The sequence below is a fragment of the Lolium perenne genome, chromosome 1 (genome assembly GCF_019359855.2).
Source record: "Lolium perenne isolate Kyuss_39 chromosome 1, Kyuss_2.0, whole genome shotgun sequence".
Lineage (NCBI taxonomy): Eukaryota > Viridiplantae > Streptophyta > Magnoliopsida > Poales > Poaceae > Lolium > Lolium perenne.
This window is the reverse complement of record NC_067244.2, coordinates 259074192-259092854: the sequence shown is the minus strand read 5'-3', so window position 1 is coordinate 259092854 and position 18663 is coordinate 259074192. Positions and strand designations below refer to the sequence as shown.

The following is an 18663-nucleotide window of genomic DNA, read 5'->3' as shown; positions in this document are numbered from 1 at the left end:
TTCGCCTCTGTCACAGGAGCGCCACTAGCCTCCATGGCCGATCTTCCTCCTCCGGTTCCGGGTCCGGGGCCCTCTCCCTCTCCCTTTACTCCTTCACTGCCTCAAGTTCTCAACTCCTTCGTCGGTTCCACGCCTCCTTCCCCGATTGTGTGCCTCCATTCAATAGCCACCAAGTCCAGCGACGAGCAGACGCAGGCTAACCACAGGTGCGCACGCATGGTGGCGGTGATCCCCACATGCGCACAGACATCGGCGGCGGGAAGCGGCCGCAGCGCAAGAATCCCAACGGGAGCTCCCTCGTCCCCACCATCATCAAGGTAGCGAAATCGGCTTTGTTGTGCCGTTTCTATATCTTGTTGGGATTGAATTCACAGCTGAGATTGCATCTAAAAATTATCAAGCATACTTTGCATCTGTATTAGATACTGAATTAGCAATAGAACGGTTGTCTGGTGGATTGCTAGTTACTTGAGTGCTACTATAGCTGAAGAAAGAACCATGGTACTTTGGTCGTGCGATGGAAATACTGCCCAAGCAGGACAGAGCTAGGCCTAAAAATCATCAATACCAGCTAGCCTAGTTTGACTAGATGTTTATATCTATTGTTTATGTAGTTTGAACAGAATTTATTGTTATTTAGTAAGCAATCTTATTATTTTATAACTGAGCACTTGATTTTATTATTGTTTTCTACATAATTTGTTTGGTATTGCTTCTGTAGACAAAATTTGACTTGACCATTTTAGACGTACCAATTGAGGCACTTATCTAAAGTGCTTATCTATTGGGGCACTTCTCTAAACTGCTCCAATAGGTATATACCAATTGGGGCACTTCTCCAAACTGTCCCAATATATATATATATATATATATACCTACTGGGGCACTTCTCCAAATTACCCCAATAGGTACGACATTAGAGGCATTTTGACCAAAGTACCTCCAAAAAAGGTATTTAGGGGCATTTTAAAAAGTGCTCCAGAGTCAGAGTAAGGTGCCCATAAATCCCTACCGCCCGTGATCACGCCGCGGTCGACGTCGCCCGTGCGCACGAAGCACGACGACCCGGCCCGGCCCTCCCCGCAGAACGCCTCGAGACGTTGCTGTGCGATGAAACCCACACCTCCCCCCTCGACGTACGCCGTCCGCCACCGGCTCGCCGCGCTCCTCGTTCACCACGGTGATCTCGACGAAAGCGAGCCTCGCGGACGGCAGGACCTCCCTGTGCGATGGGAGCTCTTCCGCGCGCTGGCTGGTGCTCCGCCGCCACGCCGTGGACACGAACGTGCAGTTCTCGGCGAGGCCGTACGGACCCCGCGTGCAGCACGAACTCGTCCACGCACGCCTTGTACATCGGCTCGTTTATCAGTATCAGGTTGCGCAGGCTGCCCAGCTGCACCGGTCGCCGCGCCTGAGCACTAGCGGCGGCGTGAAGGACGGCACGGGCGTGCACGTCGCCCTGAACTCAGAGGCGCGGGCGGCGGAGGATTGCGTCGGGGGACGCGAGCACGCGGGTGGCGCCGGAGACGACGGTGAGGAGCATGCAGGAACATGAGGCCGCAGTCGTGGTACTGTGGCAGCCACGACCACGACCACGACACGATCACGCTGGTCGGTCGTAAGCCCTTCTCGCCGCCCGCACGTTATGGGCTGCACTACGGGAAAACACTACGTTGCCGTGCGACCAATCGCACGGCAAAGGGGCCTATTTGCACGGCAAAGGATTTGCCGTGCGTCGGCGCACGGCAGCGTCTGCACGGCAACGCCCTCGACGGCAAAGAAGACATTGCCGTGCGCCTGACCAAACCGCACGGCAAAGGCTCGTTGCCGTGCGCGCTCTCGTTGCCGTGCGACCGAGCGTTTGCCGTGCGCGCGCTCGTTGCCGTGCGCCCACTCCTTTGCCGTGCGCGCCGTCTCTGCCGTGCGTCCTGGAGGCTGCCGTGCGCCCAGACGTTGCCGTGCGCCCCGACGCTGCCGTGCCACCAAACGCTGCCGTGCGCCCCCGACGCTGCCGTGCGCCCCGACGTTGCCGTGCGCCCGCTCGTTGCCGTGCTTCTCCTCTTTGCCGTGCGCCCACTCCCCAAAGCACGCACGGCAAAGGATTCTCCAGGGACACACACTGGCTTCCCAGGAGCACAGGCTTGCGCCACGTGGCGCCTTTTCCGTGTGTATGCACACGGCAAAGTGACCAAATGTCCTTTGCCGTGTGCATACACACGGCAAAGGCCCCTGGTTTTTTCATTTTTTTCTGTTTTTCTTTATTCCCTGCATTTCAAAATTGCATTTCACATATATATAACATATACAACATATATATTCACCATAGCATCACCAAACACATGAACAACACCACAAATACATCGAGCACACATAGTTTATGCATAACAAGTGCAATGTCCACAAATACATCAAGTACAAGTGCAATGTCCACAAATACATCAACACACATCAAGTACAAGTACAATCCATAACGGGAAAGTCCACAAATCCATCAAGACCATGCCATCAACCTTATTGTCCTCCTCCGCTTCCGCCGGCCTCATTGTCATTGCCTTGTGACATAAAATCTATAAGCAGGTTGATGGAATTAACATGCATTTGCATATTGAACACTTGAACAAGCACAAGTAGCGGGTTGGGCACAAGCGTAGGAGGACTCACCGAGGTTCATGCTCCGGATGATGTTCATGTTGTTGACGGTGATAGGTGTCCCCGGGGTCTGAGTGGGCGGTGGCGGCATCCACATGGAGTAAGGTGGAGGAGGAAGACTCCCCGGTGGAGAAGACAGAGCCGTCTGGCTCATGAGCCAGCTCATCTGTGCCTGCTGCTGCTGCATCATCTGCTGCTGCTGCTGTTGCATCTGCTGCATCATCTCGTAATCTGCTGCTCGTCTGGTACTCCAGAATCTGCCGCTCCATGTTCCGTGCGTGCTCCTGGGCACTTTGCTCCTTCGCTGCCATCTCCTCCTACGTTGTGTTGCCGCGATGTCATTAACATTTCAATGGAAAGCATGTAAAGGAAATGTAGAGACCCGAGGAAGAACATACCCGTAACCGCTCGACAGCTAGATCCGAAGCCCGTGGCCGGGGCTCTACCTCAGGCTGGCCGCTCTTACGACCACGACGGATCGCGGAGAGAGGGAACCCTCGCTGGGTCGACGCACCCGTCACCAAACCATAGGCGGCCATGCTTCAAGCCTTCTCCCGCAAGCACCGCGACCTCGTGGTCAAAGTCCTCGGCCTCTGGATTGGCGTCCTCGCCGTGCTTCGCTTGAACTTGGAGACATACGCCGTGCACTGGGTCTCGGATTGCGGGTTAACCCACACGGACCCCGTCTCGGGATCTGGCGTCTTCCTTTGCTTCATCTTCTTTAGCACGGCAAAGACGTTAGGCTTCGCTCCTGTCCTGACTTCCTGCAAAAGAGAACATGTAATTGAGTGAAGTGACACACCCTTGCGGAGTTAACAAATATATAACATGAATTCAAAGAATGAAGGAACCATTAATTTGCTCACCTCCTTCTGCAGGTGAAGAGAGATGGGGATGCTGCCTTGGATATGCGATCCACCTCGCATCTCTGCCCGCTTCGCCTTGCCCTCCTCGTGCTTCTTGAGGTACTGGGGGCATGTCCACCACATGACCATCGCACGAAAGCACCTATCGTCGTTGCCGACGTACTGAGGAGGGTTCTACATGCACAAGATAAACCCATTATGGTAAAATAAACTACATGGCGATAAAGAAATCAATAACACATAAATGCAAATACACAAGTACTGCCACGGCTGCATGAGCGTGTCGCGAGCGTCCTCCTTACTCATGTGGACGAAGCGGTCGGCGTGCCGATCGCGGGACGCACCGAACACGTGCCTCGTAGTGCATGCCGATCACCCTCTTCCTTGCAAGCTGGTGTAGGACATCATCGCACGCATTCTCCTTGCCCTCGGCCCTCTTGAAGTATTTCTGCAACCATGCACATAGGTAAAACAAGGGGCATTAGTGCAATTATTGTGAACCAAGGAGAGTGTATGAATGGTAAGAAGTCAAAAGTCACGTACCCAGAATTTGGCAACAACCATATCCGCCGCGGTGCCGCGGCCAAGAGGATCTTCCGCGAGGCTGTAGTGCGCCCACCTCCAAGCTACGTCGCAGCCACCAGTAGGCAAGTTGACTATCCCAGGGAAATACCACCTAAGTAGGCCCCCAAGGATGTTCGAGTACCCACGTGGCGGTCTCTGCGTCGGGTCTTCAAAGCTGGAACGAGCTGCACCATGAAACGACAACATCAATATGTATGTGATAATTATTTTGATAATGACAATATTGCGATAACGAAATGCCAAAAAATAACATGTACCTCCTTCCATAGGGCACAAGAACAACGTGCACTGTGGCGCCAGCTCCTCGGCGAGGGGGCTGTGTTATCCCACGCCGATATGGCTTCCTATCACGTGGCCTCAGCCTCTCCAAAGCTGGAACGTACTGGTAATCCTCCGGCTCACACCACTCTAGGCTTGGATCAGGATCGAACACTAAGTTCCCCAACCCCTCATCCTCCGAGAGGTCCTCCTCGTCCCCCTCCTCCTCCTGGTCCTCCCCACCCCCCACCACCTCCGGGTCCTCCCCCCCCACCTCCTCCTCCTGGTCCTCCCCACCCCCGTAGTGCTCCTGGTCCTCCTCCTCGTCATCATCATCGGCTGCGGGAGGGGGGCTAGGACTAGGAGTGAGTACCCGCGTCGCATTCTTCCTACGCGGCCGCCCTGTGGGAGCGACAGGAGGGGGGCTAGGAGGGGGGGTAGTAGCTCGGCCCCGCCTCGAAGTCCCTGCACCTACCAAGTCCTTGAGCTTCTTTTTAAGACCGCCACCCCTTTTTTTTGGCGGCATGCTTCAATCACCTGCAAACACAAATGAAGAGAGAGGTTTATTAGTACGCAATATTGTAAAGAGATAAATATTAGTGAAAGCAACAGAAATATAAGTAGATGAACATTAATGAAAGCAACAAATAATGCAAAAGGATGAACATTAATTAATTAGTGGAAGCAACAAATAGCTACCATAGAGTTCTCTCAAACATAGCACGGAGTTCTTACAAATAACCTAGCTAGACAATCTCTATTACACGGAGTTATTACAAATAGGCTAGCCTCACAATTACTACTACATAGATCAGTAGCCTGTGTCGCCATCCGTGATTGGACCGCGTGTCTCCTCATCGTCATCAGGCTCGGCGAACCAATAATCATCAATGAAACCTGGAGGTGGTCCATCTGCATCGAGGTCAATCCCTGCTTTGAACGCCTCGAGCAAACTCAGGTCTTCCGGGGCACGGAACATCCTCGGCTTCATCTTCTGCATTGTCTCCATCCATGCCCGCGTCTTCTTGTTCATCGTCTACGACCATGTCATCGATAGTCGGCAAGCCGATTGTGAAATGGCCGGGGAGCCCTTCTTCCTGATAAAACTCGACACTCCTTGCTGTGGGGTCTACGCGGCGGTAATCGTCCTTGTTTGGCGGGGGCGGCCTATTGCGTGAAGGCACCGTCATCACAACATCCCATCCATGTAGACGTTTTGTCGGGTTTCTGCACGCGTACGGGAGATAGAATACTTGAAAGGCCTGGGTTGCCAAGATGTACACATCCTCTCCCTTATAAACGGAGTTCCTTTCAACTTCGACCAACCCAATTTCAGGATCCCGTCTCACCCGACGTGGGTCAAACCAATGGCATTTGAAGACGACGGGATTTAGCCCTTTGTGAAACCCGTAATTCAGCTCGTATATACCCTCGACTCTTCCATAGTAATGGAGCCCATCATCACCTTGACATACCACCCCACTATTTATTGTCTTCGCGTTGGGCCGGCTTGTTGTGTATTGATGGGTGCAGAAGCGATACCCGTTCACGTCATAGGAGTTGAACGCTTCTACGGAATGGTCAAAGCCCCTAGCAATTTTTCTTAGCTACGACTTCATCTCTTTGTCAGTTCTTGCCTACAAGTTTAGCACAAGAAGTTTAGAACGAGAAATGACCGATAAATGTAGGAAGTGCTAGCTAATTTGGATAGAATAGTACCAAATTACAAAACCAGCTACTGAAACCGAAACCGCCTCCCTTATCGAAAATTTGCTTGGATTCTTCCGGGTAGGCTCCCTGTGGGTATTCTTCCAATGTATAGCCTTGAATTTCCTATACCGATGAAAAGAGGAAGAGTTAGCCACGAACATACGAGTGAATGTTTGCGAATAATTAAATGGTTCGCACTTACTCGATGTACGGCTTCACTTCGACCATGGTGTTTAAGACATACGAGTGGATCAAGGTCCGCTCGGGTAGGTCCGTTACGTACGGCTTCGAGCCACTTGACTTGCCACCAAGCCCCACGAAGATGCTAAGCTTGGGTACTTCTTCATTGTTGGCGGCATTGTAACGGAGGACCGGGTTGTGCTTTGTGGGAATGTTGGGATCATAGTGCTTAGTGGTGAAGTTTGCCACCTCCACGTTCAGGACTGCCTCGGCTATGGATGCTTCGATCTTGCATTTATTGCCGAGTCATTTGACGAAGCTTTTGTGTTTCTCTCTCGGGACCAAACTGCCAACGGCCCCAATTCGGGCCCCCTTTAAGCACTCCTCCGCGAGGTGCGGGATCATGTGTTGCATCGGATTAAAAAACCCCGGAGGAAAGATCTTCTCCGGATCGCAAAGCAACACGGGTGCCTCTTCATCCAGCTTCTCAATCACTTTAGTGTCTAACTCCCTAGCACAAATCTGGCGGAAGAAAAACTCAACCTCGCTAGCACTCGCCAAGTCTTCTCGGGGACATAGCCTCGAATCATCACCGGCATTATCCGCTCAAGCCATATGTGGTAGTCATGACTCTTCGAGTCCTTGTACTCGCAGCGTTTCAATGTTCAGGCCCCTCATCCGGTTGGCTGCGAACCCATCGGGGAAAAACAAGGAGTCCTTCATCCATTGGAAGACCTCCCTTTTTGGGCCTTTGTGAGGCGTAACGGAGCGTGTGGCTTAGTCCAAGTTTTTTTGGCACCATTAGGTGGCTGCATGTTCAACTCTGGCCTATCACACCACCTTTCTTGATCAATTCGAGCCTTTATGTTATCCTTCGTCTTCTCAGTGTCCACAATCGTGCTCCAAATGGCTTCACTGATATTCTTCTCGGTGTGCATTACATCAATGTTATGCGGGAGCTCGAGAAACTCAAAGTAAGGGAGCTTCCATAAGCACGGCTTGTGAGTCCATTGGTGTGTCTCCCCATATCCTAAGAAACCATTCCCATCGGGGCTAGGCTGAAGAGCATCTAACTCGGCCTTGATTTCCGTTCCGGTCTTCGGAATTGGCTTCGGGCCACGGACAACACGGCCTTTCTTGAAACTCTTTACATCACTCCTGTATGCATGCCTCCGCTCAAGGAACTGTCGAGCTTCATCAAAGCATGAATACTTGCCTCCCTTGTTTAGCCAGAAGAAAGTCACGGCACATGCACTTGCTTGTGGGCAAGGCCACTTCCCATGTGTACACCACCCGCAGAACAAAGCACGTGCTGGCAGGTCATGCGGGGACGTGTGGTACCACACATACATATCGAAGTACTCCTTCTTTGATGCGTCATATGTTCGGATCCCGCGACCTTCCCAGCCACGAACCAAGTCATCCACCAGCGGTTCCAGGTACACATTCATGTTCTTGCCCGGGTATTTGGGCCACAGGATTATCATCGACACAAACATGTTCTCCGATCTCATGCGGATGCCGGGGGGAGGTTCATGGGAATAACAAACACCGGCCAACAACCGTATCTGCAGCCGACATACCATATGGATTGAACCCATCGGTTGATATCGCAAGCTGCCTACGCTCCTCGGGTCACCTGCTTTCGGTGGAAATTTCTTCACAAAGTTCTTCCATGCGGTACCATCCGACGGATGTATCATCTTGTCGGTGTATCCTGTTTCCTTCCACGGCCCACCTCATCTGTTGGGCAGTATCCTCGGTCATGAAGAGCCGCTGGATCCTCGGTAGAAGCTTGGAAGATAGCGGAGGATATTCTTGGCAACCGTGGTCTGCCTCTTCGACCATCACCATTGCGGTCTACCTCAAAGTACCTAGAGGAATTGCATTTGATGCAATAATTTGTGTCAGCGTGCTCCTCTCGAATAGCATGCATCCCTTTGGACAAGCGTGTATCTTTGAGATGACATCTTAAGGTCAACGAGCAATTTGGTCGAATAGTAGAAGTTTTGCGGCAAGAGGTGCCCTTTCGGCGAGAAGGCTGCCTACAATGACCAGAAGTTCATCGAACCCATCTCTCGCACAAGTTCCTATGGCACTTCAAGGCCATAAGGCGAGCGATGGCATCTAGTTGGGTAACCTCTGTATTTTCATGTAGGGGTTTCTGCGAAGCAAACAGAGCCTCATAGTACTCCTTTGTGTTTTCCTCCGGGTCCTCACTTGTCTCCGCATCCTGAGGTGTCTCCACCTCTACATGAGAGCTTTCAGGCACATTACCATTAGCCAAGTTTTCTAAGCACCTATCAAAACCAGTGTCATATTCCCCCCTAGGTTGAATCTGCCGCACCTCCTTCCTAGCACGTTTCTTTGCCTTTTCTCCATGGTAAGTCCAAATCCTGTAGGACGGTGTGAACCCAAACTTGATCAGGTGCATACTCATAGTTTCCTTGTCCTGTGCCTTTCGGTTAGCGCACTTACTACAAGGGCACCAAACACTTATAGGTCTGGTAGGGATGGCAAACGCCCTATCCACAAAGCTGCTCGGTCTTTTCTCCCCATTCATCGGTATAGTTGCACTTGGCTGATTCTGCCATCGTACATCCAGCCACGATTATCCATCCTCTAATCAGCAACAAAACAGACGAACATAGCATTTATATATCAAATAGGAAATAAATGCATCATATCTTTATTTTTTTACGCGTGCATCAACCTGAAACTCTACTAGGTGGGCTCCTAGCAGCCGCCGGATCCGTAGATTGAGTACGTTCTCCCAGCTCTACCCCGATCCGAGACAGAATTTCGGCAGCACCTCCCCGCTGCTCTCCCGATACACGTCTCGGCAAAAAGCCGAGAGGGGTGTGCATCCGGAGAACAACGGGGAGGCGCTACCGAAATCCTGTCTCGGATCGGGGTAGAGCTGGGAGAACGTACCCAACTACGCATCCGCCGGCTGTCCCGATAAATGCCGTAAGAGTTACGGTTCATAATATGCGAGACCACTAATGCATATTTATCCGCGTAACCCTTACGGTCGGGAAGAGACGCCTAGGTATCGCGACAGACTTGGTGATCTAGACAAAAAGAAAACCTAGGTACATGTAAAGGTGGGAGGGAGATTTATACCCTAGACGCGTGAGAGAATCGCCGAAGAAGATCCGGGACGCTGCCCCCCGTCAAACACCCCTGCGACGCTGCCCCCCGTGTCCACCTCGAAGCATCACCTGCATACCGAGGAAATAAAATAGTCATGCAAGTGAACACGACTTTTTAAAAATAGTCATTGGTTGATTTCTATCGCTTCATATGGGATAGGATAGGACGGAAGCATCCAACTGCAAAGCAATCTCAAGTCTCCCCACTCCAACGCCCTGTATTACTTCTTACGCATCAACCAATCCAACACTTCATATGTCATCTCTTCGTTGGCCAACACTCCGCGACATACAACATCGCCTCCACAACTCTAACTTTCTATTAACCCCGTTTGGGATATAATCTACTAGCACCACTCCCTCCTATTTGCATGCTAATTATTTTATAACTACCCTATATCAACTAGCACAATACCCGTGCGTTGCTACGGAAAATATATATACTCCTATTAGATATTCGATTTGGATGTCTCATCGCTCAGACTCTCTCGATTTAAAACTTTGCCATGATACTAAATCTCGCAGCATATTAATTTCTTGCAACTACCGAATTAATATAACACAATTGTCCGCATACTAAATCTCTCTATTCTCTTCTCTCTTCTCAATATCGAGATGCTGCGCACGCAGCAGACCACACCATTCTCGCTGCTCGACCCTCAATCCAAAGATAGGCAAAAATAGGCAAAAAAAGAGAAGGCCGGGGAGCCATACACGTCGCGCGGGAGACTGGCCGAGGCGCGGCGGCGGACGGGGCAGGCGGGTCGGGGCGAAGTAGAAGGGGCGAGGCCACGGGCGAGCTCGAAGCGAGCAGCGAGGGACGGGCGGCCGGTGGCGGAGGTGGCGGTGCCGGCTGCGACGGCTGGGAGGGCGATGTGCGCGGGCGCGCGGGCGAGGCGGCGAGCGAGGTGGATGGGGTCTAGGCGGGCGAGGCGGCGAGGTGGATGGACGAGGCCGCGGGCGAGGCGGCGGGCGAGGCGGCGGGCGAGGCGGCGGACGAGGCGGGCAACGCGAAGAAGAGGGGACGAGAGAGGCGCGCGTTTGTGGCTCGGGCGCGTCCCGACCAGGTTTTCTTATCCGCAATCGTTGCCGTGCGGGGTTCTTTGCCGTGCGGCAAAGAGCCTTTGCCGTGCGGCGCCCCTTTGCCGTGCGCAGGGCGGCCTTTGCCGTGCGGCAGGCTTCTTTGCCGTGCGCCTGCGCACGGCAACGATTTTTTTTTTTTTTTTTTTATCATTTCATTTATAAGGTTGCTAGGATGATTTTGTACCCTTTAGTGCTGACATTGATATAAGGTATTTGAGGCTAGATAGTATGCTTTGGTTCACTCAAAACCATTGTAGGAGGTTACATATATAGAATACAACTACTAACTTGAGAGAAAGCCGTAAATAAGACTCGATCGTGAAGAGAAGGAGGAAAATGTGTACCATGCTATGAAATGAATGAATGCATGCTCAAATTAGCAGAGCAAGAATAAAGGCTATGCAAATATCTTTACCTTGACCCTCCTCAGTAGATCGTATCCTGTCATGCCAGGCCGGCATGCGATGATCGATGACTATGCGTCTTTGAAACACCGGAGCTGCAAAACCATGCATCATAAACCCTAACCCTAACCCTAAACCCTAAACCTATACCTAACCATAAATCCTTACCTAAAAGAATGAAAATGTACATAGTTGCACCCTCGCGCGGAGAAATCTAGGGGGGTAGACCCGCTGGGGCACCCGTTTCGCTGTTTTGGGGGGAGGAGGGGGAGAACGACCGCCGGAACACCAGAACCCCACCAAATCTTGCATGTGGACCTATGATATGTGTCAAAGTGTGCTGCTAGGTGTAATGGTGCAAAAGTAGCTCCCCTAAACCCTAAACCCTAAACTGGGGAGGCTTCGAGCCCTAAACCCCTCTAAATCCCTAAACCACGACGCCGGAGCTGCAGAAGCATGCATCATAAACCCTAACCCTAACCCTAAACCCTAAACCTAAACCTAACAATAAATACTTACCCTTTAACCTAAACCCTAGCCCTAGCCCCTAAACCCTAGCCCTAACCCTACACCTAACCCTAACCAGTAGACCAGGCACACCGTCGATCGTGTGATAATGGCTCTAGCTGCTGGTATATGTGCCAAAGGGTCCCAATCTTTGGTTCTCCATGTGTATATGTACTAAACAAACATAAAGGAATGAAAAGTTACATTGGTGCACCCTCGCGCGGAGAAATCTAGGGGGGTAGACCCGCCGGGGCACACGTTCCGCTGTTTTGGGGGGAGGAGGGGGATAACGACCGCCGGAGCACCGGAACCCCACCAAACCTTGCATGTGGACCTATTATATGTGTCAAAGTGTGATGCAAGGTGTGATTCACAAAATGGTGCATGGCATGGATCCCCGGTCTGACATTCCTCACCTTCGGGCGATAACACTTAACAGATTCCTGGACGTGTACGCTGAAGTGTCCCGCCGCGGGTATATCGGGGGCTAGACTGTGCCAAAGGGTGCCACACATGGTTTTCCATATGTCCATGGACTAAACAAACCTAAACCTATGAAAAGTTACATTGGTGCACCCTCGCGCGGAGAAATCTAGGGGGGTAGACCCGCCGGGGCACACGTTCCCGCTGTTTTGGGGGAGGAGGGGGATAACGACCGCCGGAGCACCGGAACCCCACCAAACCTTGCATGTGGACCTATGATATGTGTCAAAGTGTGGTGCAAGGTCTAATGGTGCAAAAGTAGCTCCCCTAAACCCTAAACCCTAAGCCCGGGAGGCTTGAGCCCTAAACCCCTCTAAATCCCTAAACCACGGCCTTGAGCTGCGAAGCATGCATCATAAACCCTAACCCTAACCCTAAACCCTAAACCTAAACCTAACAATAAATAATTAACCTTTAACCTAAAACATTGACATAGCCCCTAAACCCTAGCCCTAACCCTACACCTAACCCTAACCAGTAGACCAGGCACACCGTCGATCGTGTGATAATGGCTCTAGCTGCTGGTATATGTGCCAAAGGGTCCCAATCTTTGGTTCTCCATGTGTATATGTACTAAAAAAAACATAAAGGAATGAAAAGTTACATTGGTGCACCCTCGCGCGGAGAAATCTAGGGGGGTAGACCCGCCGGGGCACACGTTCATTGTTTTGGGGGGAGGAGGGGGATAACGACCGCCGAGCACCGGAACCCCACCAAACCTTGCATGTGGACCTATTCTATGTGTCAAAGTGTGATGCAAGGTGTGATTCACAAAATGGTGCATGGCATGGATCCCGGTCGACATTCCTCACCTTCGGGCGATAACACTTAATGATTCCTGGACGTGTCTGTTGAAGTGTCCCGCCGCGGGTATATCGGGGGCTAGACTGTGCCAAAGGGTGCCACACATGGTTTTCCATATGTCCATGGACTAAACAAACCTAAACCTATGAAAAGTTACATTGGTGCACCCTCGCGCGGAGAAATCTAGGGGGGTAGACCCGCCGGGGCACACGTTCCGCTGTTTTGGGGGAGGAGGGGGATAACGACCGCCGGAGCACCGGAACCCCACCAAACCTTGCATGTGGACCTATTCTATGTGTCAAAGTGTGATGCAAGGTGTGATTCACAAAATGGTGCATGGCATGGATCCCGATCGACATTCCTCACCTTCGGGCGATAACACTTAACAGATTCCTGGACGTGTACGCTGAAGTGTCCCGCCGCGGGTATATCGGGGGCTAGACTGTGCCAAAGGGTGCCACACATGGTTTTCCATATGTCCATGGACTAAACAAACCTAAACCTATGAAAAGTTACATTGGTGCACCCTCGCGCGGAGAAATCTAGGGGGGTAGACCCGCCGGGGCACACGTTCCGCTGTTTTGGGGGAGGAGGGGGATAACGACCGCCGGAGCACCGGAACCCCACCAAACCTTGCATGTGGACCTATGATATGTGTCAAAGTGTGGTGCAAGGTCTAATGGTGCAAAAGTAGCTCCCCTAAACCCTAAACCCTAAACTGGGGAGGCTTCGAGCCCTAAACCCCTCTAAATCCCTAAACCACGACGCCGGAGCTGCAGAAGCATGCATCATAAACCCTAACCCTAACCCTAAACCCTAAACCTAAACCTAACCATAAATACTTACCCTTTAACCTAAACCCTAGCCCTAGCCCCTAAACCCTAGCCCTAACCCTACACCTAACCCTAACCAGTAGATCAGGCACACCGTCGATCGTGTGATAATGGCTCTAGCTGCTGGTATATGTGCCAAAGGGTCCCAATCTTTGGTTCTCCATGTGTATATGTACTAAACAAACCTAAAATAATGAAAAGTTACATTGGTGCACCCTCGCGCGGAGAAATCTAGGGGGGTAGACCCGCCGGGGCACACGTTCCGCTGTTTTGGGGGAGGAGGGGGATAACGACCGCCGGAGCACCGGAACCCCACCAAACCTTGCATGTGGACCTATGATATGTGTCAAAGTGTGGTGCAAGGTCTAATGGTGCAAAAGTAGCTCCCCTAAACCCTAAACCCTAAACTGGGGAGGCTTCGAGCCCTAAACCCCTCTAAATCCCTAAACCACGACGCCGGAGCTGCAGAACCATGCATCATAAACCCTAACCCTAACCCTAAACCCTAAACCTATACCTAACCATAAATACTTACCCTTTAACCTAAACCCTAGCCCTAGCCCCTAAACCCTAGCCCTAACCCTACACCTAACCCTAACCAGTAGACCAGGCACACCGTCGATCGTGTGATAATGGCTCTAGCTGCTGGTATATGTGCCAAAGGGTCCCAATCTTTGGTTCTCCATGTGTATATGTACTAAACAAACATAAAGGAATGAAAAGTTACATTGGTGCACCCTCGCGCGGAGAAATCTAGGGGGGTAGACCCGCCGGGGCACACGTTCCGCTGTTTTGGGGGAGGAGGGGGATAACGACCGCCGGAGCACCAGGAACCCCACCAAACCTTGCATGTGGACCTATTCTATGTGTCAAAGTGTGATGCAAGGTGTGATTCACAAAATGGTGCATGGCATGGATCCCGGTCGACATTCCTCACCTTCGGGCGATAACACTTAGCAGTTCTACGGACGTGTACCTGAACTGTGCCGCCTCGGGTATATCGGCTGCTAGACTGTGCCAAAGGGTGCCACACATGGTTTTCCATATGTCCATGGACTAAACAAACCTAAACCTATGAAAAGTTACATTGGTGCACCCTCGCGCGGAGAAATCTAGGGGGGTAGACCCGCCGGGGCACACGTTCCCGCTGTTTTGGGGGAGGAGGGGGATAACGACCGCCGGAGCACCGGAACCCCACCAAACCTTGCATGTGGACCTATGATATGTGTCAAAGTGTGGTGCAAGGTCTAATGGTGCAAAAGTAGCTCCCCTAAACCCTAAACCCTAAAGATGGGAGGCTTCGAGCCCTAAACCCCTCTAAATCCCTAAACCACGGCCAGCCTGAGGCTGCAGAACCATGCATCATAAACCCTAACCCTAACCCTAAACCCTAAACCTAAACCTAACCATAAATACTTACCCTTTAACCTAAACCCTAGCCCTAGCCCCTAAACCCTAGCCCTAACCCTACACCTAACCCTAACCGATAGATCGAGCACACCGTCGATCGTGTGATAATGGCTCTAGGCTGCTGGTATATGTGCCAAAGGGTCCCAATCTTTGGTTCTCCATGTGTATATGTACTAAACAAACCTAAAATAATGAAAAGTTACATTGGTGCACCCTCGCGCGGAGAAATCTAGGGGGGTAGACCCGCCGGGGCACACGTTCCGCTGTTTTGGGGGAGGAGGGGGATAACGACCGCCGGAGCACCGGAACCCCACCAAACCTTGCATGTGGACCTATGATATGTGTCAAAGTGTGGTGCAAGGTCTAATGGTGCAAAAGTAGCTCCCCTAAACCCTAAACCCAAATATGGTGAGGCTTCGAGCCCTAAACCCCTCTAAATCCCTAAGCCACGACGCCGGAGCTGCAGAACCATGCATCATAAACCCTAACCCTAACCCTAAACCCTAAACCTAAACCTAACCATAAATACTTACCCTTTAACCTAAACCCTAGCCCTAGCCCCTAAACCCTAGCCCTAACCCTACACCTAACCCTAACCGATTAGACCGAGCACACCGTCGATCGTGTGATAATGGCTCTAGCTGCTGTATATGTGCCAAAGGGTCCCAATCTTTGGTTCTCCATGTGTATATGTACTAAACAAACCTAAAAGAATCAAAAGTTACATTGGTGCACCCTCGCGCGGAGAAATCTAGGGGGGTAGACCCGCCGGGGCACACGTTCCGCTGTTTTGGGGGGAGGAGGGGGATAACGACCGCCGGAGCACCGGAACCCCACCAAACCTTGCATGTGGACCTATGATATGTGTCAAAGTGTGCTGCTAGGTGTAATGGTGCAAAAGTAGCTCCCCTAAACCCTAAACCCTAAAGCGGGAGGCTTCGAGCCCTAAACCCCTCTAAATCCCTAAACCACGACGCCGGAGCTGCAGAAGCATGCATCATAAACCCTAACCCTAACCCTAAACCCTAAACCTAAACCTAACAATAAATACTTACCCTTTAACCTAAACCCTAGCCCTAGCCCCTAAACCCTAGCCCTAACCCTACACCTAACCCTAACCAGTAGACCAGGCACACCGTCGATCGTGTGATAATGGCTCTAGCTGCTGGTATATGTGCCAAAGGGTCCCAATCTTTGGTTCTCCATGTGTATATGTACTAAACAAACATAAAGGAATGAAAAGTTACATTGGTGCACCCTCGCGCGGAGAAATCTAGGGGGGTAGACCCGCCGGGGCACACGTTCCCGATGTTTTGGGGGAGGAGGGGGATAACGACCGCCGGAGCACCGGAACCCCACCAAACCTTGCATGTGGACCTATTCTATGTGTCAAAGTGTGATGCAAGGTGTGATTCACAAAAAGGTGCTCGGCAAGGATCCCCGGTCGACATTCCTCACCTTCGGGCGATAACACTTAGCAGATTCACGGACGTGTCTGTTGAAGTGTCCCGCCGCGGGTATATCGGGGCTAGACTGTGCCAAAGGGTGCCACACATGGTTTTCCATATGTCCATGGACTAAACAAACCTAAACCTATGAAAAGTTACATTGGTGCACCCTCGCGCGGAGAAATCTAGGGGGGTAGACCCGCCGGGGCACACGTTCCCGCTGTTTTGGGGGAGGAGGGGGATAACGACCGCCGGAGCACCGGAACCCCACCAAACCTTGCATGTGGACCTATGATATGTGTCAAAGTGTGGTGCAAGGTCTAATGGTGCAAAAGTAGCTCCCCTAAACCCTAAACCCTAAACTGGGGAGGCTTCGAGCCCTAAACCCCTCTAAATCCCTAAACCACGACGCCGGAGCTGCAGAACCATGCATCATAAACCCTAACCCTAACCCTAAACCCTAAACCTATACCTAACCATAAATACTTACCCTTTAACCTAAACCCTAGCCCTAGCCCCTAAACCCTAGCCCTAACCCTACACCTAACCCTAACCAGGTAGACCGTGCACACCGTCGATCGTGTGATAATGGCTCTAGGCTTGGTATATGTGCCAAAGGGTCCCAATCTTTGGTTCTCCATGTGTATATGTACTAAACAAACCTAAAAGAATGAAAAGTTACATTGGTGCACCCTTGCGCGGAGAAATCTAGGGGGTAGTCCCGCCGGGCACACGTTCCATTTGTTTTGGGGGGAGGAGGGGGATAACGACCGCCGGAGCACCGGAACCCCACCAAACCTTGCATGTGGACCTATTCTATGTTTCAAAGTGTGATGCTAGGTGTAATTCACCAAATGGTGCATGGCATGGATCCCCGGTCTGACATTCCTCACCTTCGGGCGATAACACTTAACAGATTCCTGGACGTGTACGGTGAAGTGTCCCGCCGCGGGTATATCGGGGGCTAGACTGTGCCAAAGGGTACCACACATGGTTTTCCATATGTCCATGGACTAAACAAACCTAAAACTATGAAAAGGTATATTGGTGGAACGTCGCGTGGAGAAATCTAGGGGGTAGACCCGCCGTCCCGCTGTTTTGGGGGGAAGGAGGGGGACGGCCGCCGGAGCACCGGAACCCTGATATATGTGGGGGATGAGCATGGAGACTAATTTTGTATTTCACATAGTGTAATAAATAGTCATCAAAAAGAAAAACTAATTAACAAAATAAATATAAGTAGTAGATGAAATAAAATAGTTAGAAAAACAAAAAAAATGTAGATTGGCGCACGGCAAAGGGAGAAGCGCACGGCAAAGGACCTTTTGCCGTGCAACTTGTCTGTCTGCACGGCAAAGTTTGGCTGCACGGCAGTGCCCAGGCCTTTGCCGTGCGCTCTTTCTTTGCCGTGCGGCTTGCAGGGTCTTTGCCGTCCGAAAATCTTTGCCGTGCGCTGCTCCCATTCTTTGCCGTGAGAAATTTCTTTGCCGTGCGCCATATCTTTCTTTGCCGTGATACGTTTCTTTGCCGTGCGCTGCGCTCATACTTTGCCGTGCATTTTTTCGTTGCCGTGCGCTCTTCTTGCTACGCACGGCAAAGAAATCTTTGCCGTGCGGCAGCTCACGGCAAAGTTTGGCTGCACGGCAGCGCCTGATTTTCCCGTAGTGCTGCCGATCCGGCCGTCCCGTCACAACCACTGGCTTCGGCACGCCCGTCGCGCCGGACGTGTACTGGATCAGGTACGTGTCGTCCGCCCCTTGCCTGCACCCCGCCGCCACTCCTCCCTCCAGCTCCTCGACGGACAGCCACCGCAGCCCGCTCAGCGCGGCGGCGATCGTGCCCGACGCGCCAGCGACGGCGTCGGCATCGGCGGCGCAGGAGGTGCGCGTGAGCCGGGCCGGGCCTGGACGGGTTGGGCGGTATGACGGGCACCGCCGTGAGCCCCGCGCGCGAAGAGGAGCTTGACGAGGCGATCGAGCACGAGCACGGTGTCACCTCGCCGGAGCGTCCCGAGGAGCCCGGACGCCATGCATGCGTTCCACCGCGGCGTCGAGCTGGGAGTAGGTGAGTGCCGCCGGTGGCCGCGTCCCGTCGTCGGCCCAGACGAATGCCGGCTTGGCTCCGAACGCCGGAAGCTTGGCCCGGACGGGCAGGTACCGGTGCACCACACCGGTTGGTCCGGGTCGTAGTTCTCGGTGGCCATGGCCGCACCTCTACGTGTACGTACTACAGCTAGCTAGCCAAATTAACCTGAACCTTTCTCTTCCTACATCCTACTCACTGGATCA

At 52.1% G+C, this 18663-nt stretch overlaps 1 pseudogene; it reads right to left on the bottom strand.

Moving 5' to 3' along the window:
* Positions 1–896: 896 nt before the first annotated feature.
* LOC139834985 (uncharacterized) lies at positions 897–18578 on the bottom strand (annotated as a pseudogene).
* Positions 18579–18663: the final 85 nt, after the last annotated feature.